Here is a 27,717-nt window from a genome sequence, read left to right as displayed (position 1 = left end):
GTTAAAATACCCTTGCTGAAAAAATCTGCTATGTCAAAATCACAACTTTTGGCCCAAAGGTATGAATTTCGAGACAAAGGTTTTGTAGGTAGTTTGGGGATTTCTGTCTGGGTCTCCAACCTGCCAAATTAGTTCCCTAGTCACCCAGCTACCAATTATGGTCTCTCAGGTTATACTTTGTTTTATTTGAGTGCAGTTTCACTCTGAGCTTCACTACAACCAAATTTGCAAAACATCTCAAAAAATAGTTGTTTTTCTGTCCCTGACCCCTCCTTAGTGTTCAGACGGAGGTAAATAACTCTATCATAAACTCTATGGGGAGTTTATTGATAAAATAAAATGGTACATTTTGCTTTCAAGACATTTCTTATTACAGTCAGGAGAGAGAGGATGTGAGTCAGAAGTTTTCTTCTCAGTTTCACTTAGTTCATTTATCCACTTGGTTTACTGAAACCTAAGTAGCTGTTAGAGCTAGAAGTCCTGAGGTGCATGTGTTCTTTAACACATAACTTAATTTCCAAAACAAATAATTACAACTCCGTTTCTGAGTGTCAGCCTTCCCGGGAGCATCTGATGCATATGCAAAGATGTTAAACTTGAAAGCTGAAGCTCTGCTGCAAACTGCCTTCTCCGCTTCAGGGAGATTTACTCTCTACCCACCATTTCTTCATCTGGATTACTTTCAGAGTTTACTCCAAGCAAGCAGATGATAGCAAATCATTGTTTTGTCACATAGGGCTCCCTCCAGAAACAACTTACACATTGAACAGATCTCCTTTAACATCAGATGGAGGTAACTCTCTGTTACCCCAGATAAACGCTTGACAATTCAAAACTTCAGTATTTTGCATCATTAGGAACTGGCTCCTCCTCCCTTTAGCTATAACACTGACCTAATTATACAGAACCTCAATGCAACAGTGCGTAGCAGTTTCAAGTTCGCTTGTTATATGATGCCTGAAACAATATTTATTCACAAGCTATTTCAAATAAAATATGTTGTTTTACTGCGTTAACATCAAAGCCGAGATTGTAGATTGTACTGGTTTCATTTCGATGATATGCATACCTGTACATATATGTATTTTTATATATATATGTACACACACAGATACACACACGCACTCTTGCCCAAGAGAAAAAGCAGTGCAGGGCTGCTTATATTATCAGCAAACAACAACTGATGCTTGTGATTTTGGACCTTGCAGCACACACACATCTGTGTGTCTTTCATATTGAAATCCACACGTGGGGCAGACAGGCAGCTGCCTGCACAGTGCCTCACCCAGCCAGCCCTGGTTGCTGCACTGCTGCCTGCAGAGGTGCCATTGCTTCTGTCCCAGGGGGATCCCATTTTCTCCTACCCAGGTTAGCAGTAATTTAAGGCAGAAGTCCACCTCTTCCAACATCCCTGTAGGTCAATACAGATTTTTATTGCACCTTCTTGCACAGGTAATGACTTGAGGTGGTGGATGGCTGAATGCTGATCATCAGTATCTTCCAAGACAGCTGTACTGTACTGAATAATTTAAGATGCTTGCCAGAAGCTTTTTGGTGACTCCTATCTGCAAGACATCATTTCTGGTAGGCTAAGAGCAGGCTGTTCTCCACACCCAGTGTACCACTTGGTGTATTTGTGTACAATACACCACGCATTCCCAAAACCAACCAAACCAGTCCACTTGTACACCTGGAAAGTTTATCTCTTCATAAAGACACACAGATTTTGCTTGTGTCCAATAGTGGTTGAATTAAAAAAAAAAATAAAATAAAATCAATGTATACTAATGAATTATTTCAATCATCTTAGCCATGACTAGGTCAGTGTATCGAGTAGTAAAGCAGTAAAAATGTTTGTTACCCTCTAATTTCCCTATTCTCCACCTCAACTTCTTTCTTCCTTTAAAAGTTGGATTAAAGAGAAAAGTAGATGAAAATCAATATCAATAGTGATCTATAACACAGAACTTTGTGCCAAGACACATTGAATAATATTGATTTGTCTAAAATATATGCTTATGAATCCAAGCCCTTGCATTTTGAGGTATTTTTACTTTTTGACTATAAAATCTTTGTGTTCTCTAAACTCCTCATACTCTTCCTTCCTCTCTCTATTTGCTTTTGTTTGGTTGGTTTGGTTTTGGGTTTTTTTAGTTCCTGAAGATCCGCATAAACCTTCCTACAATTAGCCACAGAAGAGGTGTGGTCCTGAAATCATGTAGGGTCCTCGGGTCCTTTCTTCAATTAAGCTGTAGGAATATAAGCTACTTGGAGACAAATATTCAGCCGTTTGGGAAGATGAGTCTCAGATTCTCCTCAGTCATCAGCACCGGAAAGGAAAACATCAGCTAAGATAGCTGAAGGACTTCTCTTGCCCATCTTGGTTTGGCCAGTTCAAAACAGTTCTGTCCATACTGTCTATAGGGGCATAGTTCATCATGAGCGAGCAGAGGCAATGTGAGAAGGTAGAGCCGAAGACCTGAACCGGAATAACAGCATAAATACAATTGTCACATGTACATGGGACAAACTGCGATCCTCCAGACATTTCCCTGCAGACTCACCATTTCTCTTTGCCAAATCTGAACCCTTCTTGCACAACATAAAGCTTTCCCAGCAGAGGTGGCCTGGGCAGCATCTTCTTTTTTCATTGCCAGCAAGTATTTCTGAGAAAGGCTACAACAGAGCATGCCAGAGTCTGGAATTAGATACAAATTAATTGCATGTAATTACTCAAGAGCATCAAGTATCTTTTTGGGATTTTATACTTGTTGTTATTGTAATGATGTTCAATTTGCAAGCACAATTATTGTAAATTACTCTATTGATAACTTCAACCTTCCTATTGTGTGTGATCACCTCACCAGATTTCTTGTGGTCTTTTGAAATAAGAGGGTTTTTAGGTGTGATGAAGACATAATTAGAGTTGAAAATTGATTGTTGTTCTCACAATGGCTTTCTGTTTACTCTGAAGTGGGAAACTGGTAAATTATTAGCTTATGATTAAATTACAATTTTGCTGCAACATCTAAGAGGTCAAAGCAATAAGCAAACTTTCTTTTTGTCTTTTACAGAAGCCTAACTATCATAAACTCATATTTTCTTAGCAGTGTTTCATCTTTGATTTGATTTTATTTCTTATTTTTTCATTTTATATCTGCTTGGGTTGCTTATCATTTCATGCAAAGTAGGATTGCCAATGCTCCAGGGAGGTGTTGGGAGGGCTCATAAACTGGTGCTTAAAAGACTTTCAAGAGGCAGTTTTTATGTAAAATATGTAAGATTAGTTAAATATTTTCCTTCTTACACTTCATCACTATGTGTAAGTAAGCATTAATATGCACAAAGAGAGAAAGAGCTCTGAAAATTTTCTGTACTGAAGTATGCATTCAACTACAGTAAATGCTCACTGCCTGTTTGCCCTCAGAAATTCCCTAGGCATGCTGCATCCTGACAATTCAGTACATTATTTGGTCAGTGAAACCTATAGAAGAAAAAACCCTATAACTATGGGGAAAAAACTATAGCACAGTTGGAAGGGGGAATGCTGAGCAGCATGGAGAGGCATAGGAGAAAGAAATTATAAAGAGGATAAAAGGGGACAGGGAAAACCACTGAAAGGAAAAATTCTTACTCTCAGAGACTCTTTGCCCCACTCCTCCACCTCCCCCTGAAAAAGTTTATTTGCAGTCTCTACCCCGTCCAGGGAACATGTCCTCCTTTGCATAGCCCTTCCTTCTTATATTCACTTCCTTTAAAGTCAATTTTCTAGTTAAACATCTTTCTTTTCTTTGTTCCACTCACCCTTTTTCAACAGAAATCCCCTATCACCCCCCATTTTTCCCTTGCCCTGTTTGGTTATTTTTTTCCATATGGTTTAAACTGGAGGAAGGAAAATTCTGGTTAAATATTTGGAAAATCCTCTTCCATGGTTCAGACAGTAGAAACACTGAAACAGATTGCCTGAGGAGGTGGTGGAGGCTCCATCACAGGGTGATTTTAAGGGATAAATTCAACAAAGATGTGCTGGGGATTTCCTAAGTATCCTGGGTTTGCCTTGGGGCAAGAGGATGGACCAGGTGACCCCTTCAGATCTCTTCCAGCCTTATGTTTCTATGATTCCTTTCACCTCTCCAGGGTCTGAGGGTATTTAAATAGCCCAGGGTATGTCAGTGCTTAATTAGAACTTTACAGCACATGGTAAGTGTATAAACCAGTAGAGACTATTTTTCCAGGGTCACTGTGCTTACATCCAGAAAGGAGCTGACACAGGCACACACAAACACACATGGTGTTGTAAGAGGTGTGCTCATCATTTATTTATGCAGTTTATAATCTGACACTTAAAAAAGAGATCCTAGCAGGCTCCAGCATTCCACAGTTGTTGAAATGTCACTTCTCAGATACAGTATTGATTTACAGTTTGAGACCAAGCACACTGTATTCTGTGCTAACAAGCCAGTACAACTCTACTCCACATTTTTCAGTGAAGGAGAGAGCTAAGTCATGCTTGATGGCATTTGTTAGAAAGCACTGAGTTTTGTGGGTGTATTTTAACATTAGGGTATGAAATGGGGTGCCTGCAGACTCAAGTCTGTTCTGCCTGGGCAAGTGAGCAGTGGTTAAATGAGAAGAAAGTGTCAGGTTTATATTTAGAGCCGATAGTGCTGCAAACAGGGTTTCTGAAGAAGCTTGGTATGGGGAGACCCATGAAAAAAACAAGGTCTAAAATGAAGCCTGGTCACATGGATGCTTCTCTGGCATATGAAGAAACAATTTTAATCTCCTATCTTTCACAGCCTTATTGAGATCTCCTGGCACCTGATTCAGTTACTCCAAAAAATGTAGATTGCTGGAGTATGTTGACCCTTTTTGAATCAGCACCTAAAGTGAGATAACACAGCTGGAATCCATGTTGTCTGAAATGCTAAAAATAGGAGTCTCAGATCCTGGAGAACATATGGGAACACAGGGAATAATCCCATGATGTCGGTGGTGGACAGCTGACAAGGGAGGCCGTGAGCACAATGTGATAACTATATGAAACACAAGATCTCAAAAAAAGTGATTTTGTTTCATTTGCATGGAGCTGATTTCCAGATCAGAAGGCAAAGATCTCAGTTGCAGCAAAGGCAATGGCAAAAGTTCCCACTGACACCACTGGGACAGCAAAAAAGTTTAAGACTTAACTTGAATGTAAACTTCCAAAAGTTAAATCGCTAGTGAAGAAATCTGTATATTTTTCATCACATTTCCATTGGTAGTGAGCCAGGTACAACACATAATTGCATTTGCTGCTACTTTTCAAGCAAATTTGTAACTCTAGAATCTGTCTTAGGCATTGTGTACACCACTCCAGGCACACAATGGATACACTATCCTTAATGCCCTCATCCTTTACTCACAGTACAAAGTCAGAGACAGACTCCCCTGTCTGAGAGCCTTGGCCATGATCTGCTGCTTTCTAGAACATTTAGGCCTGAGTACCACACTTGGAAAGAGCTGTACATTGAATCGATAATGCCCACAGCTTCAGCATGATATAATTATTTACCTTTGCTGTCTGTGCATTTGTTGATAGAAAGCCAGACCACGTTGTGAAGAACAGGTGAATTTCTAGTAACCAGGTGGTATTAGCAGATCATCTGAAATTTCCTTCTTCCTTTCTAAGCTTCAAACTTGGCTGCATGCTTTGCTTTACAATAATAGGTTTCCTTTAGATGCCTTGGTCCAACATTTCTCCTGCCTATTCAAAGAAATGATTGCCTGCTGTCCAGATTTTATTTTGCCAAAAGATATGCTGCAAGATCTGCTGAAACTTTTTCATCTTATTTCTAATCCAAAGCATTCTAATGATGTTAACCCTACTAATATTACACTGAAGAAATTCCATTCAGCCTTCATTTTTCAAAAATGCTTTTAACGTTTTGCTTTCTGGTGCCACCCTTTATTTATTTGCTGTGGTGCTTTGTGGTGGTGGTGGGTGCTCGATTGCAGTAGTGGAAGGATGTGCAATCAAACTTGCAACGAGACAGTAGTCTCTGATTGTCATCAGCTGCAGCTCATTATTCTCTCAAGGATTCCTTGTGCCAATCGATGATAAACAATGTGTAATCACTTGCAATTGATTGCAAATCAGATTGCATAGACTGGCATGTGGAGTCCTTGACAGAATAATGAGTGATGCCTTTTGCCCACTCCTGGGTCTGTAAGGACCACATGCCATTATCTGAGAGCTTCTCTCCTCTTTTTGCCTCAAATGCTAAGCAGATCATAAAGGACATATCAGGTCAAGGTTGCGTTTATATTTGGCATATGACATTCTGGTTATTTGTTTCATACTGGTCTTGTCTCTCCCTGTTTGTGCTCTAGGGCTGCATTTTCCTGGGACATTGCCCTCTATGCAAAGTTGCAGAAACAAAACTCTGAGGAGTTAATGAGATATTTATGATTCTGTCCATCAACACTGCACTAAATCTATTTTCCTTTCTGAAGATTTCTACACCTCTCTATTTCCCCCTTCAAAACTGGGGTGACAGCTCAATCTTGAAGTAGTTGTTAGGAAAATGGTCTGGATAAGTCACAAATAACAGAGGAATAAGCCCCTGCCGACTTTTTCCAGAGCCAAGTAAGATATGTGGTGATTTCAGCTAGGTTTTGCTTTTTAGACTTTTACCTTCTAAAGAAGTGTTAATTGCATCTGGTCTATTGACCACTGGTGGCCTGAAAAGCACCACAAAATGCGGTCAGTGAAATTATGGCAAAAATAAGAAAAGATGGCAAACATCTTCAGTAGCTGCTTTCTTATTGTTGTTCATGACTGCCACTATGCATAGCTGGCAGCTACCTAATTTAAATGTAATTTAAATTAATGTAATTTAAAATATTGGTAACCAAACACTAATATTTTTATTTCAGAAGCCCTTTCTTTATCTATTTTTTTAAAATACATTGTTATTTACCAATCTCCCTCCCAGCTGCTGTAGGATAGTAGATTTCTGGACTCAAAACATTTTGTTAATAAAAAAGGTTGGTGGTTTTTTTTTTCATTAAAAAATGTCAAGAAAGATCATTTTAAATCAGGTCTCTTTCTGGATGTTATAGTTTTTCAGGCCTAGGTGTATGTGAGACTGCAATGATCTCATTCCAAGTACTGATCTTAGAAGAGGGCATGAAATCCTGTCTGATTTCCAGATGAAAAATTAAGCAAAAATATCTACTAAAAATACTTATGGAGTAGGTTGTTCAACTGATAGTGGGGTTTTTTACTTCAAGCAAGCAGGGTCTTGGCTTGATCTTTGTATTTAAATGAGAAAAGAATAACATTAGAATTCACTGAATATTTTGATTGAGATAATAATCTCTATTGATAACATACTTCCTTTTAAACATCTGTAAGGCAATCAATTAGAAACTGATGTACTGCTCTAATCTTACTTTAGAATCTGGTTCTTAGTGAGGACTTGAATACCATAAAGGACCAAAAAGTAGACTTTAATGGAGATGAAGCTCTTCTAATAAGTGTCCTTTTAAAATTCATTTTAATGTTCTTTTTTTTCCTGAAGAAATTTTTCCTTACAGTTTATGTAAACCAATATAGCTCCACAGATTTCAATAGAAAGAACTGATTTACCCAAATATCAGTAAGGTCAGGGAGAAAATTACTGAATGAAAAACGCACAGCTAATAATTAAAGAGATGGCCTGGTTTTGTAAATCTTTTTCCAAGTGTTTCATTAATAGCCATTGGTTAAAGTACAACTTTTTGAAGCTGCAGTGTAGCTTGCAATTGCTTTTCTGTGAGCATCACAACAGCCATCGTTACAGAAATAAAGCACATATATTATCTGTAGAAGGCTTCTAGAAAAAATTTATTCCCAAAGGAATTCCCTCTTCAAAAACTAAAAGATCATGAATTTATTTCAAGTCTATTTCCCTTCACTGACCAAAACTGGTATGTTATCAAAGGAAGCAAGTAGACAAGTTAAGTTTTTTTCCCTCAACCTCAGATTATAAACAGAAACAGAAGGAGTTATTTTCTTAGCACTTTTTTTTCAAGTACAGTCTTATCAAAGATCTGAAATATGTTAAAATTCTCCAGTATTTTAAAAGATCACATCTTGGAATAGTTGGTTTAAATTACCTACAAGTAATTTAAGTTCCCAGCAATTCACCTTCCAAACTTGAGAACACACTCTAAAACTAGGTAAAGCTTTTGAAACATTACATACAAAATGTGAGCCAAAGCATTTTGGAAAGGAGGGAGCATTTTCTTGAGGGTGTGAGCTGTACCTGCACAGCAATGGCCAGCAGCATTTCACACCTTTGACTTAAATGGCTTTTGAATCAGGCCCTTGTACCCTTCCCAAAATGAAAATTGAAATATTCAGCTCTGAGCAGCACTGGCCCAGGATGAGGCATTGTTGCGCAAGAGCTGTGTATTTGGGCAGTATGTTATTCATGGACAAGTGACTGTGTGGATACATCGCTATGAACAGGGCTCTTCAATGGCAATGTTGAGTCCCAACATCAGCAGGGGCTTAGTAGCTGGTTTTCATTGCTGCTTGAGTCACCCATACAGACAGCATTTCCCCTATAAGCCAGGGGCCTCCCTTCTCTTTGGGAGAGAAGGATTGCTGAGGCAGGTGCTGCAGGAATTCACCATTCCCTCTGCGCAGAGCACAGTGAGGCACAAAGCATGGGGCTGGTTGAGTTATGGGGCTGTAAACCTGCTGTGGATGGCAAGAGAGCAGTTATGTTTGAGCTTTCGTCTGCCCTGCTGAAGAGGAGGGTGATTTATACATGGTTTGTGTCTGCTCAGTGCTTAGGCTGGATGGACAACTTTATATTGGCTTTGGTACACGTCTACAAACAGGAGAGCACTGACCAACCTTGTGATAAAGGGATGATGAAGGTGTGGATGGTATGCTGGTATCTCTGCTGTGCCTACAGATGTCTTGTGTAAGAGGAGTTATGATGTTGAGTAAACTGTGAGAGACATCCTACGCAGTTTTATTTATTTATTTACACTGAAGCTTTCCTATGACAGATATCCTGCATTTTACATGTGTCTCCTATGTGAGTCAAAATATTGGCCAGTTTACAAAACAGAGTGGGTATGGATGTTCTGCATACTGCCTGGTAAATAATTATACCCAGGTTTGTATTAACCGCTTTTGTTTTCTGCAGTACACTGATGGAAATACGCAATTGGTGAGCATCTGTGATAGATGCTTTGGGTTTTTTCTGGTTTTGTCTTACTGTGGGAAAAAGCAATTTAATTACAAGCACTGAAATAGATAAAACATCATTTGTTTCTGCTTTGACATTTGTTAAGAATTTTTAAGCCTTAAACAGTAAAAGAAGACCTACAGTTCTGGCTATAGATAAATAACTGCAGCAACTGTGCAGAATGATAAAAATACTAAGGCAGGATTTATATCTTCAGTGTGATTGTAAAGAATATACAAACTCTTTTACACTGAAAATTCTTTCCCTGAGTGTATATAGTTTGTCGTGTTGAGCAACACTTGTAAACCAGCAGTGAACAACCTATGCCCACCTGAGAATCAGACAAGATTGTCCATACCAAAGAAGCAAGACTGCTTTTAACCAATGTCAAAAATAAGTGCAGCATAAAATATGGAGCAGTGAGAAAGATATTTATGCCTGGAGATGGATTCAATTTAGGCTTAGTCTGGGGTTTGAGGTTCAGTTGAGAGACTTAATTAAGACAAGCGTTGTGTTCAACTGCAGAGTATTCTCAAGGAATTTCAAATTCTCTTGGCCAAAACCTTCCAAGAATCACAGCTTTCCTGAGATTACATGTATAGCATATACAAATGGTCCTCTGGGCTTGAAAATTACTTAGAACAAAAAAAAAAAAAAAAGAGTTTGAATTTCAAAATCTAGCTTAGCTCATTCTTCCCTAATGGTAACAAACTGAGGGAAGAAAAATATGTTAAAACATTATGAAAGTGTGAGAAAACAGATTTAAACTTGAACCATGGAAAGATGATGGGTCTGTATCACCAGCCTGTGCCTACTTAACTTGCTACTAGTATGCATGGACTTCTGTCAGACAGCCTTAAGTTGTTGAGCAATGTGATATATTGCTGGAAAGTACTTGGAAAACGTTCATGACCAAAGTGTGATTTACAGGTCTAGTCTTACAAACAGCAGCACACAGTGCACGAGAGAACCTTTTTACAGCATTTTTGAGCAGAGACACCATGCCATAGTGTGCTGTGCCGGTAGCTCGGTACATTTTTCATCCAGACCAAGTTAAGTTTTATTTTCTCCTCTGCAAATCTTTAAAAACTTTTCCTTGAAGATGAAGGCTCTATTACATGGTTTGTATTACAGAAATTAATAAAGCTAATGAAATCAGGCACTGTTGGTTCATGTGTGATTCATCACTCACACATCTCTGTTTAATTTGCACAGGTTTAGAGCCTACTTCTCACACAAAAGTCTCGCTGTTAGTTTAAGAAATGCTCATATAAATAGGAACCATTTTCTGATGCACCATAAAAGATCTAAGAGCAATGAATGATTATAGTCACAAGAGCTGTTTTGGCTGGGCTCATGGGTAGTTCCCCAGGCCCAGGATTAACAACACTTTCCCTGCATTTTGAGAACAGAGGAACTGTCAGTAGTCTCCAACCAGCAGTGACTAAACCCAGATGTTTCAGTGGAAGAAACTTCTCATTAGGCTCCTAGGGAATGAGCTTTGAAAAACTGGTTTGTTTGTTTGTTTGTTTCAACAAAGGGGAGTGCAAACACACCTGAGTGTAAATGCAAATTGGGCTTTTTGAGTTTCATGTTGATATAGCAAAGCCGAAAGGAAATGACAAAAATACCCAGCCAACAAACAACCCTATTTAGTTTGTGGTTTCAGAGGTAAACTCCAGCCCTTGAGGATCACCAAAGGCAAGTTCAGGTTAGAAATTCTGCCCTTTGGAAACTCTGCTTTTTGTAGTAAAAGTCCCAAATTGATAAGGCAAGCTTCCCTCTGAAAAGCTCATGCAGCTCCAATTATTGCCAGGTGTTTAGCTTGCTTAAAATAGTGTTACTTTGGTTATATAGAAACAAGAGATGATAAGTTGGGGTTCTAAATGTAGAATTGACACGTGTGTTCAAGTTGGACAGGTTTTTAAACAGTAGCAGTAAGGCAGAATAATATGAAGCTCAGATCCAGCAATGCCTCCAGTAAAAACACCACCCAGGGAAGAAGGATGGAGGGTGGTGTGTGCTCTGGCTGTGGATAAAAGAACCTACTTCTGAAACCAGGCATGAAGTGAGGCATCCTGGTCGAAGCAGTTTGCTTTGAAAGTGAACTCCTCTCTCCAGGCAATCCTGTTGTGTCCCATCTGTGATCGAGGAGTATTTGCCTGACAACTGTAATGAAATAAGGGTTTGCATTAGGCAGGCAAATACTGAGGTAAATATCCAGACCTTTGCAGCCATGGACAGAAACTTCAGCTATCCTTTTCCCTTTGGCTGATATCTATCTGGCCATTAATGTAACAATACAGTATAGGGTTATGGGCAATTAATAGAGGTTGAATGCTCAACTCCAGCCCAGGCTGAGCTGTTACGAGTCTGTACAACCTGTAAGTAGCCTCTGACCCAGGAACGGTGGTGCCAAGACGTGCTGTTTAAAGGACAGGATGAACACGGGACCATTGCCCTGGCTTGCTTAGCTTATGGTTCTGGTACTGATGTGACAGGGTGATGGGGTAAGAAATACAAGCATTCATGTGGCCTCCTTGCTGTTAATATCTACCTACCTAACTCCAGGTAAGTCGCTTCATCTGCCTCATCCTGCCTCTGCAGACCGGACATTACAGTTCCTTCTCAGAGGGTTTTGGGGACTAAAAGTCCTTTAGTAACCCTGAGGGCTCTGAACAGTGCAGAACCTCATAACAGTATCTGCAGAGGGGTAGCCCCTACCTCCTTCCTACTTTCAGGGTTGAAAATTGCTACCATCAGACCTACAACACCAACGCTATAGGGAGAAATATTCATACCAGAGGAAGGGATTCCCGTGGGATTATGCATTTTCTGCATGAATAATCCTGTGCGCCCCCATTCCAGATCTTTGCCTGACATGTTTGGGCTCTGGCACCTAGAGAGGTGTGTTCAGATGTGGCACAACCACATGGCTCAGAAAAGCACCCTGCAACAGCAGTGAAACTTGGTGATTTTATTTGATTTTTTTCTTTTTCCATTTAAAAAACAAAATACCAATGAAATAACAAGTCCTTAAAACATGTATTATTTGTTTTCAACAGAGTAAAAGAGCCCCTACAGTATTTTGAAAGAATGTCTGGTTTATAGGTCTGCAGTGATAACACATTGGAAGTAACTAACAATTACGTTATTTTTGTCCTCACTAATAATGCTCAGGGAGCAATTGATGTTTCTTTTAGAGTTAATAAGAAACATTTGCAGCAAAAGCAGGAACTGTGGAGATAAAGCAATTGGCAAGAAATAGTATGTTTAAATACCATAAAACAGCCAGTATCCAAACAGGTGTGAGATAAAGTGGTATAAATAAACCTCTCTGTATGCAGCCCATCACACAGCAGAGTTGTGTAAAAAATTGCATGAAATAACTACACTCCTATTCAGAAGAAAATATAACAAAAGCGATCCTTGTGTCTCCTAATTAGCTTTAACAGCTGAGAAAACATTTCTTATGTGGAAACTTAAGAAAGTTAAAAGTTGTTCTGTAAAAATAGAAAACAAACAAAAAGTCAGCTTGCAAACCCTTTGGAGAAATTGTATCTGAATTTTGTAAACCTCTTCACCAGTTAAAGGCAGTATCCTGAAGAGACAGTGCAACCTCTTTCAGCCTTGCAAAGTTATGCCTGTCTCTTTTAGTTATTCTGCATTGCCTGGTGGCATTACAATACTAGAGGATGTCTGTGTTATTCTTATTGATGCTGCTTTCACAAACACACAGATATTTGCCCTTTCTTCATCCAAACATTTGGTTGCATTAAGGGTTGTTTGGTTTAGATTAAAGATTTTAAAGACAAGTCAAATGTGAAGTAAATCAGCACTAGCAAACATGAGGTGAAAATAATTACCCATGCTCACATGACTGATAAGCAGAACTATGGAAAATGTCTCGCAACAATATCCACCTGGTTTCTGTGGCTCCTACAAATGAGAAGCCATGATAGTTCATTGAAAGTTGTGTCAAGATCCATCAACCATTTGGGTAAGTGGAATGACTTGTAGTTTTTGTTTAATGCACATGTGAATTTGTTCAACCTGTGAAGTTTAGGTGACATATTATGATTTTTGTGAGTTTTACTCACTGTCTTTGAGTTCTTTCAAACTGACGTTAAAGGAAGACAAACACTTAGATGTGTCAGCGTGCATGTAGATACCTATGGCATGAAACTGCTGAATTTCAGATGAGTTTAGAAATCAGAGCTTTCAAATGTTCCTCACTGTAACTCCCTTATTTGTGAATCAGGTCCCTGAACCCAGCTCAGTGCAGTCCAAGTTGTGCAAAAAGCCAAAAGAGAAACCACAGCATCTCTTTGGAGACTCATTCTCTGGCCTGTAATACAGTGTGCCTTGGAAAAAAAAAGAGCCTCTCCACTGATTCTTCCTGCTGACAAAACCCTCCCCATAATTTGTGTTCTGCATAGCATGGAGGACCTAAACACAGTGACTGGGTTCCCACCCAGTGCCTGGACTAAGGGAAACACAATTTATATAACGCCAGTGTTTGCTTCTGCTCTGTCATTCTGTGCTGGAAAGATTCAGAGGAGCTGATCTGAAGAGTATGTAACCTGTGTTGTCCGTATCTACCTCGCACACAGCCTGCATGCACTGGGATTGTTCTGGACCAGACTTCAATAACTGGGAATAGATAGACATCATAACCAAGTGGACACCACGCTTGCTCCCCCGGCCAAGTCATGTCCAAATAAATACAGTGTTATAGAAGAATTTGGCTCTGTGGCTTTTCAGGAGCTCATGTTTTTAGCTTCTAAGCTCCCTTGTCTCAGGTGTGCTGCATGAGCAGAGATAATGATGGTTGTATGAGGATACTCCCATGTGATGCCCACATGGCACAGCCAGCGCAGCCCCATATTAATCAAAATAAAGAGGCACATGGCATTTGCTCTGGTGCAGCACCAAACAGATGTGAACATGCTTTAGCTGTCCAAACTGGCGCCCCTTTCTGACATGCACTGTACTAAGAAAGCTGCAAGAAGAGCTCAGAGATGCAATGTGTGACATTGCATGATGTGTACATGCTCTGTAAGAGCAGAGGTTTTCAGAGAGCAACTAACACAGTACTGAAACAAACACAGAAATGGGAACACTTCTACTTCAAGTTGGCTCTTTTCAGTTAACCACTGATAGATGTGATAAAATCCCAGTGCTGCTGCTAGCAAGTAAAGGAAAGGAAGCCAATGTTCTTTTATATTCTGACACATGGTGCATTTTGGTTTTACTTAGAGTAGCAAACCTTTCTTCCTTGTAGCAAGTATTATAAATAGGCCCACTTCTTATCAGATCCTCCTCTTAATGTTTTTCATTAGAAAACCACAGTTAATTTTAGATAATTGTTAGAGATAATCTCAAATTTGTGTGTAATGTATGCCCCAGTTCTAAGAAAAACATGACACTGGGGAAGGTACTGCCTGCCTAACAGCTTTTCATTTACAAGACTGGTATGAGATCTCTCGTTCTTTTCAAATGAATTCTAGTGTCTTAGACATTCAGACTCCTATCTCTCAAAACAGATAAAATTTTAACTTGCTTAGTATTTATTGTCTTCTATATTTTGTAACAGCTTCTGAGCAGTGTGTTCGGGGACTGAGCACATGTCCTGCCAAACGAGAAGAAAAAGGTTTCCAAACAGTCTATGCCAGAATTTGCAATGGCATATCTGACTCTTTAAGCTTTCCTATGGGAGTCAATTTTACTTTATTTGACAGCAGTGGCATTTGCTGCCAGAAGAATAAAGACAACGGTTGTTTAAAAAAGCACGTGTCATCCTGCACTATCAAACAATCTGCTCCACATTGCAAGAGATTTAAGATGAAACAAACAGATGAATTCCCATGACCAAAAAGTGTTTCTAGTACCACAGGGGGAAGGAGGTTCATCTACTAATAAGAAAAGATTAAAAGTGGACTGCAAGTAGCCTTCTGGAAAGTACAAGGAGCAAAACCAAAACACGAGGCAAGTTTAGAAAAAAAAAAAAGCATTATGCATTGCCCTTCCAGTCCACTTTTCTTTTCAGTATAATTGCTGGATATATCTTGAATAGCATGAAAATAAATATATAATGTAGTGGCATTTGGGCCTATAATATGCAGGACACATAAATGAACAGAGCAAAATGCAGTCTCTGATCTTTCACTTTAAGAAAGGCAATGGGAAAATAGAGGTGCAGTGATTTCTTTGGGATGCCAGAGGATGATCAGAAAAAAAAATGAAGGACTTGGATATTCTGGTCTTCCCAAGCAGACATCTATTCCCTGAGCAATGTTTATTTTAACAACTAGGGCTGAATGTTGCAAATATTTGTAGCTGAATTATCTCAACATTTTGAAGACTATGTACCTTGAATGTTGTGTTTTTTCTGGGAAACTTAGTGGAAAGAGTTCTTCTTGGCATGCAGAAACACTAGGAAATTCTAACATCATGCACGAAATTTCGAATCTGCCTTTAGGAAAAGCCAACTTCCTTCATAAATTGGCTCCTTCTCACTGGCAAAGGTGAGTAGGGTCAGGCAAAAAAGCAAACACAAGCCTACTTTAAACTTGTGAGGAAATTTTAAATCTCACAAATTTCTATACATTTTGCCTTTTATTTTGAAGTTCTGAGATATTTCTAATTGCAAGTTTCTTAAAGGTCAGCCCTGCTATTTTATACTCTCTCTTTGATATGTGTGAATGGATGTGTATCCAAGTTTATAGTTGACAGCCCCATCAGAATGTTAGCCAGTTTAGAAATCTGCAGATTTTGAGGGTCAGCCCCATTTTTTGCTCCCTGTGGTCCATGGAAATCCACAGTTTATAGATCTCAAGATAAAAAAGGGACCATGGTCCCTTTCAGAGTTAATTGTATTTCAAACCATCAGGTATAGGCAGTTTACACTGATACAGACCCCTAAAAACCATCTCACTTTAATGCCTACTGGTGAGAGAGAATAAATTAAAGGTTGATAGCTTTATTCATACACAATAGCTCTGCTAATAAGTTTCATTTCTTATCTTGCTATTCCTTTCTGGCACCTCAAATGAAGAGAAACTGCCAGTAAGATCAGAAGGTATAGTGTTTTTAATAAAGTGATACATTAAACCAATTTTCACTTGTGATCAGAAGCCTTTCTACGTAGACTTAAAGAAGTTAAAGTTAATGGATGTATGACACATTAGCTAGCCTGCAGTACTAGAGAACAAAACATTCTGCTTTTCAGTGCAGACTATTCTTGTGGCTGAATTAGCAAATTAACAATTGAAGGGAAAAAACAAAAAAAAACCCACAACATGAAAAACACATTTCACGTTCATTAAAAAATACCCATTAGAACATAATGCATCTGCAGCAAAAACGAGTCTTAAGATTTCAAAAGTAGAAACTGTTAGTTTTGCACTAAGTCATTGGTTCTTGTTGTCAATTAAGTGCTTTTTAGATCAGCAAAGCTTTGCGGGATAGCTCATGTCGTGAGTGTGTTTGTCATCATAGGAAAAGTTGTAAAACAGTCAAAAAAGTCTCAATTTCCTGTTTTAAAACCATAGGTACTTGTTTCACAGAAAGATAAGTTTGACCAGAAAGTCTATACTAAAAATGCCTGGGGTGAAATTTAACCTTATATAGCTGATTGACCATTTAATAAACATGCTGGCAAAGAAGCCAAGCCATTTTCTGCACTCTTCTGGCCAAGGACAAGGATAATGTTAGCTTTAAAGAGGCACATTTTGTTTGCTAAAGCATGCAGCATGTTGCCAAAAGGGATCCTCTGCTTGAAGCAGCTATCACAGCAAGGTTTATAACTCCCATCTCTTGCCTGCACAAAAATCCAGTAGCAAAAGATACATTCACATTTAAACTGCTAAGTTTAAGAAACTAAAGTGTTCTTTCCTTCAAACATCTACTAAGTGACTTATTTGGTAGTGGATTCCTTCCCTCTCTCCTCTCCTTCCCTCTTGGCCCATGCTGAATTCAACTCCATCATAAGGGTGAACCAAGACCACAACCTTCAGCAGGGATCCACTGCACCAATTGCAGTTAGAGGATAAAATCTATCACACTAACCTGAGAGGGCACTTTTCTGTCCCAGTCTCCAGCCTCACTTCCTATACAGTTGTGAGATGATGCTAATGCTAGCACTCTCACTCACAAACAGCCACAAGCTGTTTTCTTCATTGCATGGGGATACAGAGCCATGGACTGGGGAAATCAGATATCACTCTGAGCTGCTTACAGGTGAGGGGCCCTGCATGGGACAATTCTGCGTTTCATTGTCCGTCCCTACTGCAATCATAGCACAGTGATGACGATGACTAAAAAATGCATCCCACTTTCCAAGCGCAGCATAGCAGAGAGTGGTTTTGGCTTAGTTGCTCTAAACAAGGCACTGATTAGCTAGTAATCAGCAAGTGATTAGCAAAGACAACTGGGTCACTTGGAGTTCAGCATGTGCATTGTTTGCCAGGAGGCACTGAAATGCTTGTGCTCAGCGTGAGCACACATGCTGACACGATTGTCCACCACAAACAGCCATTCAACAAACTTGGTTTGGGACATCAACTTATGCCACATAAAATTTGGATCATAAATATTGCAAAATAAGAATCATGATACTGACTGGCTTTCTAAAGCATTGCAAGATGTAGGTTGTTAATGGTTTTGATTAAATAGCACCAGTATGTAACACATTATGAGGAACACTGATATAATGAAGAACCATCTTCTTTTTTCCCCAAAGATTATTATAACCAACCTGTACCATGTTGTTCCACAGCATAGACATGATCATTCAGTACCATATGAGGAGGGATCAAAACCCACTCATAGCAGGTTTGCATAACGGGCAACTACAGAGCCGTCCTATCAAACACAGTCACACCAAGGGCCAAACACCGAACCACAGTTGATCTCAGTCACAAGTGCTTCACTAGGGGCCAGCTGGCACCCCATGTATTTGTAGACCTTCCCCTGCTTCAAATCAAAGCTTGTATTGACATTGGTGAATCAAAACCATCTCCTGTGAAACCTGTGAGTCTGAGTTCAGTGCTTCTATTCTGTGTGCCACCTCCTAGATATCCAGGAAAATATGAAAGAGAGTCATTTTCAACCTCTTAAATAAGAGGGCTAAACTTGAACCTGAGGCAATTTCATTATTTCTGCATTACCCATTGCAATTAGTTTCTGCTAAAGTATCCAGTGTACCTCAGTAGCTCATCACAAGGTATGTCTGAAATCTTTGTGGGTATTGGAATGGATGTGGTCTCACTTCAGGAGACCAAGGGCTGGCAATCCACAGTGATGGCATTTTGGCTATCTGGAAGACAGCAGATTTACATACTGACATATTTATCCCTTTTTTTGCTATCACAGTGGACATCTATTCCTGCCTAAGGAGGATTGTTTTAATTGTCTGAAAATGCTATAAATTTCAGGAATCTCTCTCTTCTTGGCTGAAAGAGCTCCATGCAAGGATCATAATCTTGAAACTCAAAATCCAACAATCACAATACATCTGAGAAGATGAAAGATCTGAAAGATCCTTTCTTTATACACCTTCTTCTCCCAGCTTATTTCCCTCTCAATAGCAAACAAGAAACATCTTGTAAGTAGCGCGAGCCTTGTGAGCAGTGACACTCTGCTCCCCACCTCCTTACAATTCGCCTGCAAATACAAAACTCATGATCTTTTCAGGCAGGATTTCCAATTAACGTTCCCTGCAGCACGACTCTGTTCATCGTTAGGGCTGAGTAACGGCTGCGGTGCATGCGTGTGTGTGTGCACACATGCAATACATACACATAAATATGTGTCCATATATATATAAATAACATGACTAATAGTGCCAGAAACTTGACCCTTAAGACTCCTGCTAAGGACTGTAATACATTGCTGTACAACAAGCCTCCTAAGTGGCTTGCATTTCCTTATAGTATTGAGTGCCATTGGACTTCTATTTCTGCTTCGAATTTTGTTACTGTTGACTTTTACAAAGATTGCAATGTAAACTTTTAAAACTCACATTTTTTTGTTTTTTGTTTTCTGGTTTTTTTTTTAACCTGGCAAAAGGAAATAAATTCCCTGTGAATCTGACCTCTTTTTCTTGCATGCCTTTCAGTGGGTGTTGTAAGAAAGCAGCTATTCAGTAATTACAAGCAGGGGCTGTTTTGCTAAAGCACAATATTTGAAGTAAATAGATATAGCAGAATATGTGTATGTCCCAAAGTTAAGCTAAGCCTAGAAATTGGATGCACTGAATTCAACTGGCGTTAAATTAGACTGGAACAAATATGGGCAAATCCTCCAGCCAAGACACAAAATATTTTTTTGTTTCCAGTCTCTAGGACACTAAAAATATCCTGGCATGGCAACACTATATAATACTTGAAGCCTGATATGATACAAAACAAATTCTGAAGATGCTGTCCTGTAGCCATTCGTTGCATCAGCTCTGAATTTGATTCCCAGTACTTGACAAGCGTGTGTTTCATGGGAGGGTGACCCCAGCCACACTTGAACAGGCAACTGCTGGTGCAGGAGGTAGCTTCATCCCCCAGAAAAGTTCCATCCCAGCACCATTAGAGGTTGCTATGCTGCAGAAATGGTGTGTTTGAGATCTTCTGGTCCCATCCTCTCCCCCAGTGTCTTTTCCTTCTTGGGAGACCAAGTGGAACAGGAATCTAAGGTGTGTCACTTGTGTGTCTGTAGCAGAGCATAAAAAAAGGGCTGCTCGGCTGAGGATTGAGTTCTGATTTTGACAAATCCAGGCTGTTGTAACCAAATGTGTGCAAAGAAATGTGATCTGAGATTACAAAACAGAAGTAAGATGTATGGAGATTTGCAGGAAATGGAGAGGAGAAATATTTGAAGGCTTTTTTCTGGCCAAAATCACATACCTCCATAATGTCAGTGCCACACCAGTGCCTGTTCTCAAAATAATGCCTATAGGGCCAAGGGAAAACATTGCTGAAATTACTACAGAATGATTAAAGAATCATTACTTGAGAAAAAAGCAGGACTGGAACAGCAGGGCTTCTTATCATGTCTTCATGGAAAAATGAGTTATAAGTGCCTGTATCAGTAGAGACAATGCTCCAGAAGGGGTAAAAAGCATTCAGAAGAAAGCAGAGCAGGGGAAGGAGGTGTGACAGCAAAAGGGTGGGTGCAGGAAGCAGGGGTTTTTTTCTGTTTTATGAAACCCACTTGATTTTCTCTTCAAATTGAAGTGGTTCAGGAAAGTAATCAAACTTCTAATTGTTTTTCCAAACAAATGCACTCTACTCTATGTGGAATGAGGACAAGGCTGATCAACATGGTAACTTCAGCCTGAATCACCTTGTGCCCACAAAGAGTATCAACGAAGCTGAGATGGAAAGATACTATAAATCCTTATTGCTTGAGGGAGACGTCTACACTATTAATTGCAAAACATGAGCATCTCATTGTCCATCAAATGTGTACACATTTTGAAGACACCCACGGAGGAAATGCACTCACAAAACAGAAGGATTAAAAAACAAGAGAAACTATTCAATGGCAGTCTTTCAGGCTGGGGAGTGTCTGGGCCATGAGATTTTGCCTCAGTTCCATATATTTTAAGATCATGTAGACCGGAAAGAGCAATATGGTGTGCATGAAACAACGAAGGGAAAACTAGATCACATACTGCTCCCTGCACCTCACCTCTCTTCCCAACATCTTCAATCCTCATTTTTTTCTAGATTCCCAAAGAGATTATCCCAATCTTTACAATAGTGCTGGCAGGAAACTTTTATTCTATATCGACTATGGGGCGCTCTGTAACTTTCACCATGTATTTTCAGGTGAGTTAAAACTGTTCTTTATCTTGTTCTACACCAAAGGTCTTCATGGAACAACCAGTTTTGGCATTAAATTTACTTTTATGTTTTAGCCTAATATGTCTCTTTTTACCCCTTTGAAGGCTGACATAGGAACACTTACCTTTCACTGCCAGAAAACAGAGGTAAACAAAACCGAGCACAGCTGCTCTTGCTCCTGGCGATGCAGTAACAGTGCGCTCGCTGCTGCACCCAGCAAAGCCAGCAGTACCTTCAAAGCTTCTTAAGAGGATTTGGATGGCTCTTTTACCTTAATTCCAGAAAGCAGAAGTGTTTCATAGTGGTTATGTAATGACTCCAAAGTTGACATAAATGAAGGAAGAAACAACACAAGGGCAGCCACAAAGGGGAAGATCTGCCAGGCTTGAAAGAGACTGGCTTCCTACTGCACCTGGATCAATACTAGGATTTCAGCTTTTGATTACTTACAGTATTAAACAGCTTGATGCATTGTACTGGAAAACATATCAAACACTGGCCAAAGATGATAATACATGCACGAAGCGAAAGGCAAGCTTGCATCATTCCTCAGCCTGTTAACTCATATTTGCCTCATGCATTTCCTTGCCCACCGTTGTTAAAATAATCCTAAAATTACAAGTGAGCAGATCTACTAAGAAATACAGCCAGAATAATACTTTACACTGTGAGAGGTTCCTGTGCAAACAGAAAATGACGGCTTCTTGGAAACTGGAAACTCCTATCTCCCCTGCAACTGCAGCCTGCAACTCTGTCCTGACAGTCATGCATTTCCAGCCCATCAGGGCTAATAGGCTCTACAAAACCCATGGACTGATTATGCTCAGAGCACAGCACAGCACCAACTATTGTGTGGCAACTTAGCTGGTATATAATTACTTTTGAGGAAAATGTATTGCAGAACAACATCACTTCTCAAAGATTTAAGTTATTAAGGAAGATTAAGGAATTTCATTCTGGAAAAGAGACTTCACTGTGACCTAATTGAAGTTTTTAACATTCTCAAGGGAACTAATAAAAATTGGTTCATGCAAATTCTCCATACTTTCAAAGAACACAAACACAAGAGAACATTATCTAAAAAAATTAGGAAATTGAGATCAAAAAGAATTTAGAACAACAATAACAACAAAAAAAAAAACCATAATAATTTGAATTAGAGGGGACTATTCTACCAGGTCATTTTTAATCCATCTCCTCCTCCCCTTGAATCACAGAAGGATTGATTTCCTTATCCTTAAATAATCCCTAATAGATGGGTGTCTAGGTGAGCCAATGATGACAATTCCACAACCTCTCTTGGCAGCCTGTACTTTCAGAAGAATAAACATATTGAATAAATTATTAAAAAAGGCCACTGTGGGGAAGGAGAATCAATGAAATCAAGGAAGAACTTGTTAATATTGAGTGGGGATGAAAGACAGGGAGTAAAAATAAGCTCATTAGATGAATGAAAGATGAAAATGGCAAAAAGGGACAGAAGATTGTGGTGTATTCTTTTATTCCTATAGTATGGTTTTCGCTTACTATTTAAAGAAATTACACGGAAAGAACACCTACACATTTCTCCAAGCACGAAGCAATTTCAAGACTGATCACATGAAAACTGCAGCCAGTGTACTGTCAGACTCTGACAAAAGAAAATGAACAAAAGAAATGCCTAGGACTACATACAGGAACAACTTTCTTACAGACTGAAATCAGTACATTTGCAAAAGACGATTTCAGGTAGATGCTAATACATTCACACGCAGAAAAGCATACACAGAAATAAACCACATTAATAAAGTACTTACACATGAAAGTTAGATTTTCTAGGACATGAGGTATAAATACATAAAGCCCCTCATCCTGCAAGCAAACATATGTATAACTTCACACATAAGAGAATTCCTGGTCAACTCATTGGGATTATTCACCTTCGCAAAGTGTTTTCCAGATGTAGTCCCCAGACTGTGCACAGCTCCTGGCTCTGTGGCCACCACACCAGTTAACTCTGGGAAATATTTTCCAGTGTCCTTGGTGCAAGATTGTCAATAGAAAACCAAGTGTTTACCCCCAAATTGTAACCTAAATACCTTCTGCAAACACACTTTAATAGGGCTGCAGGTAAGCTAGGTAAGCTACCTTGCTGCTGGGTAGGACGGCACTGGCAAGGGCAGTTAGACACCCAGTGCCCATAAGACACGAACAGCAGGAAATATCTTCCCTGTCTTATCAGAAGAAAACCTCATCTGATTTTTTTCATGGTTTTTCCAATACTGACTTGAGTGTGAACCCATTCAGAAAGCATGCTTGTAGGACAGCCAAGTGGGGCTGCTAGAGCCTTTGGAGTTGCTCACACACATTGCAAGCGGCACTATATGCTTCAGCTTTACAGTTTTACATTGGGGTGTCATTGGCTGATACAGTTACACCAAAATGCCTGGAGAAGATTTGTTTTCTAGAATGGGGTCAAAATTCACAGCTCCTCCTCTCTTCCCGTCCCTTAAGGTGCTCATGGTGGGTTATTATTAGATATATGTGAGCCTCCGGATAGCAAAGAGAAGGATGTGGCTTGATTGCTTTTGTTCAGATGGATTGACGAACTACTCAGAGTTTTTCCTTTATGCATTTTTGGGTTTGGGGTTTTGAGTGGGGTTAGAGCACTTCTGATAGACATTTAACAGAGACTGAAAAACACAACAGAAAAGAAAGTGAAAAAGATCTTCACTGCTTACAAAGTCTTAAACAGACATGCTGTGATTAAAGAGGGGCAAACGCTACCACCAAACAATTGCTTTTTCTTAGATCTTTTCCAGATTTCTCAGATACTCATATAAAATGTTTGCAGTACGTGTTCAGTCACTTGTATACCTGAAACACTGGACCACTTTAATTCTTACTGTCATTCTCCATTTCCCAACAAGAATGTTTATTTTTCATTAGCCTTCTACAACTTCCCTATTTATTCAGGCTATTATTCATAGCACCCAGTCATATTCTTTTTATGGACTGCCCATGCAAGGCATTTAATTGACCTGCAAAATATAATTATAACTGTATAAGCACATTTTGTCACTTTTACTACAAACATACATTGATTCACACAATTACAAGATTGCACCTGTTTTATTTTTAAATGTAGCAAAATTTTCCTTAAAAAGAAAGAACAATTCTGATTTAGAAACTTTTCTGCTAAGTTTAGACTTTATCTGATCAGGCTTCAGCTGTTTGTTCCTATGCAGCCCTTGCTGAGATTAGTTTATGTCTATGCAATGGATACGTACCAACTTTTTTGTTCCTGACAGGTAAAACTATACTTCCCTAGGCACTAGGTGCTTTCTCTCTCTTGCAGTTTTGTATTTTTATTAACTCCTTTACTTTTGAGATGTGAACTTTAGTTCTACTTTGAAATATATTTTACACTGTACTTGGAATGGTTACTAAAGTCCAAATGACCTCATTTCAGCTTAGGATACATAGTGGGAAAAAGACAACAATTAAGACTTAAAGATTTTGTTTTCCTGCATATATTTTTTTTTTTTCTCCTAAGAAGTATTTAAATGAAATTGAATTTAACTTAACTTGAGGTTTGTTTGAGCTTAATGGTCATTGGTTTATTGCAGTTACTTTCAGAGAATTTTCTATCTTAAAAATCTTTGGCATTAAACCAGAAAACATTCTAACTTTCTTCTCCTTCATCTTTAAGCTTATGACATGCTTGTGCAATTGTTGCATGAAAGTAATTCTACATTTTTTTCTCTTATAGGAAAACAGATGGAGAAGAATTTATCTGCAGTTGGGATTTGCTGCATATAATTTATTTCGCAGGATCAAGTAAAAGATAACTGTGAGCTCACACTAGCCAAGCTTCCAGGACGCCGTCACTTCCAAATTATATGTATTTTTGAGATTATAGTTATGGAAAGATATGGGTACAAAGCCATTGAGGCATTTTTCAGATTTCCATGAGGGCTTAATGCTTCTCTGCAGCTACACAGTACATTCCTGGTGCTCCCTCTTGACTGGGTGGCTCCCATGAACAGAAATATATTTCATATTCAGCCTCCTAGCTTTCTGAAACACTTGGTAGAGAAGCCAGTCTATACCTCTAGAAGAGCTGCTCACTTTTCCACCATGGGCACAAAGTCATGTCACTCTGCCATGTGCTCAGACTATGTGAACAGGATGGAAAACATTCTGACATGAACTTACTGCAGATCTCCATTCCTCTGTGGAAATTTTCTGGTATGTTCTATTGTTTTAGCATTGCATTTTATTATTTTTTCGTTAATACAGTAGGAAAATCACATTGCTTTCAGAACACGTTGATGCTAGTCAGGACGCTCTTGAGGCTAACAATGAGTCAGGACTCTGGATTCCTACCAAGCTTTTCTTCCATTGAGCTGTGTTCTTTTTTCTTCCTCCTTAAGGAACTAGCTTTTATTGGCCTCTTTAGCTTTGGATTAACTTACATCATACGTTTCATAGTACATATATATTCCAGTAAAAGAATACATGGTACTATGCAAATTAACCTCCTAATCAAATTAAAAGGTTGAATGGCATATATAAAGCAGTGTGGAAAAGAGGTTCCACACGGTAACATGCAGGTTTGCATTATGTGCCTTGCAAATCAGGCATCTACAGTGCACTTAGGAGTGATAAAGCGAAACTATTCTTGTGAGTCAAATGCTGAAAGAGTCGTGACAAAGTTGTACAGTGAGCAGCCTTTCCCCTCCTAATGTGCTTTAAGGTAGTCATGCACAGCATTTAGGTATGGAGGTCACGCAGCAGGTCTAAAGGGAGAGAGGGAAAGGTCATACCCGCTAGGAAAGCAAAGGAAAGGAAATAAAATTGGGTTTCTGTCAATGGCACAGAGGAACGTAGTGGTTCAATTCCTGTTAATTTCCTAAGTACCTTTAAAAACCTATGAAAAGTCTAGGAAAGTAGCCATAACCATGCAATGGATTGCAGGGAGCAGCAGCTGTTGGTGAGCATCGCCGGTGATTTTGGAGTGCAGGCATCAGTGTGCACCTCTTCCCTCATGCCAGGAAGCTCTCCTACACAAACAGGGTCTGCATTATGGTAAAGGTGTAGGATGAAACAGTGCCAGCATATGCTTTATGGTAGTTTAAAGCCTCTTGACCGCTTCGGTGCCAACAGCACAGTGATAATTCCTCTCTCTTCCACACCTTCAATTGTTTCACTTCTCAGCAACATATTTTAGCCCTATGGCTCCATTGGCTACTTTTTTTTTTTCCCTTCTGTTCCTAGGCACAGCATCATTGACTGCCTTAATCAGCTCTCACACCATAACAAAAAGTAAAAGGCATAATGTAGCATTTAACAGACTGAGTATCCCCTGTGCTGACTGGCACATGATTTTTCTCAAAGAATGAATCTTCAGTAAGACCTGAATGCTTCAGTTCAGGAAGAAAGAAAGGCCAAATCATCTTTCTAATCACAAACCTTTGCCCCATGGGGTCTGAATTCTTGCTTTAAGGACCACATGAGAAGATTTATGAAGTCTGTTGCTTTGTTCCCATTTTTAGGAACCAATCCAAGTCACACCAAAATCAATAGGAGTCCTTTCATTGACACAATCAGGCTTTGGAGCAGGTCCATTGAGAATGTCACTTTTCTATGATAAAAAGAGACCGGGCTGAACACTCTCAACATTTCCACTGGTGCTCACGTAGAGTGGAAAGTGTTTCTTTCCGGATGAGTGATCATCCTGCTCAGTCCGTAGAAACACTAACCAGACGCAGCACATGCCCAGTTCATCATCTCAGTTACTCGGAGCAAGGCAGTACAACACTACAGACACAGCTTTAAGAACACATTAAGAGATAAACTTGAATAACCAGTCAAATTCTCAGTTTCTTAGCTAGACCCTCAAAATGCTGAGCCCAAAGGGACCTACGTGAAGGCAGATTTCACTTGCTTAAACAACCAGAGTCTTTGTAAAAATGAAGCACTAAAGAATTCATTATGAATTACTTCCATGTTTACCTGGATTTTTATATTCTTTTGCAGCCTAAATATAGGTGATAAAAAGATTGTGTTAGAGGGTATTGGTTTTCTAGGCATGTAAATCAGATCTGTGTAATGCCCCAAAACTCTGGATCCCAAGACCCCAGAAACACCTTAGATGTTATACCTGAGACATAAGGAGCAAAGCAGATGTACTGTTGTGCTGGTGCTTTATAATGATCCCTTCAACATGAGTTCACTGCCATAATTACCAATGCCTTCATTCACTAAATGGCAGTCACCTGTTTCCTACCATTTTTTTTAGTAATGTCAATGAGACTAACATTGCTTCAATGGGGCAATAGCTTCTCCCTGAACCTGCAGTCACTGAAGAGCTCATCCCCTTCACCAGAGGAATCCTGTACAATGAAACTCCTTTAGTTACAGCCCAGAAATATTTTTGTGTCCTTAGATGGGGAACCCAAAGTTGGCCAGAAATGAAGCTGGTTGAATTACTGGTGCTTTTACCAGCAAAATAAAGAACAGAAGATCTTCACTCACGGAGCATTGTGTTACAACAGCAGCAGCTGGGTTCGTCTCTTCAGCAGGCAGCAAGCAATTCCACCCTTCTCATTTCAGTGTGGTTTACAGGTCCAAGATGCCCTGTTTTTCACTACACATTGATAAAA

General features: G+C 39.4%; 1 long non-coding RNA gene across 1 annotated transcript; it reads right to left on the bottom strand.

The window, feature by feature from the left end:
- Positions 1 to 306: 306 nt before the first annotated feature.
- On the bottom strand, positions 307 to 27,717 carry LOC115601365. Its single transcript, XR_003989318.1, has 3 exons — positions 27,590 to 27,717; positions 2,565 to 2,676; positions 307 to 2,479 (listed from the first exon to the last, which is right to left on the bottom strand). It is a non-coding gene; the product is annotated as an uncharacterized LOC115601365 (long non-coding RNA).

Source organism: Strigops habroptila, chromosome Z (assembly GCF_004027225.2).
Source record: "Strigops habroptila isolate Jane chromosome Z, bStrHab1.2.pri, whole genome shotgun sequence".
Lineage (NCBI taxonomy): Eukaryota > Metazoa > Chordata > Aves > Psittaciformes > Psittacidae > Strigops > Strigops habroptila.
This window is presented reverse-complemented; position numbering and strand designations above follow the sequence as displayed.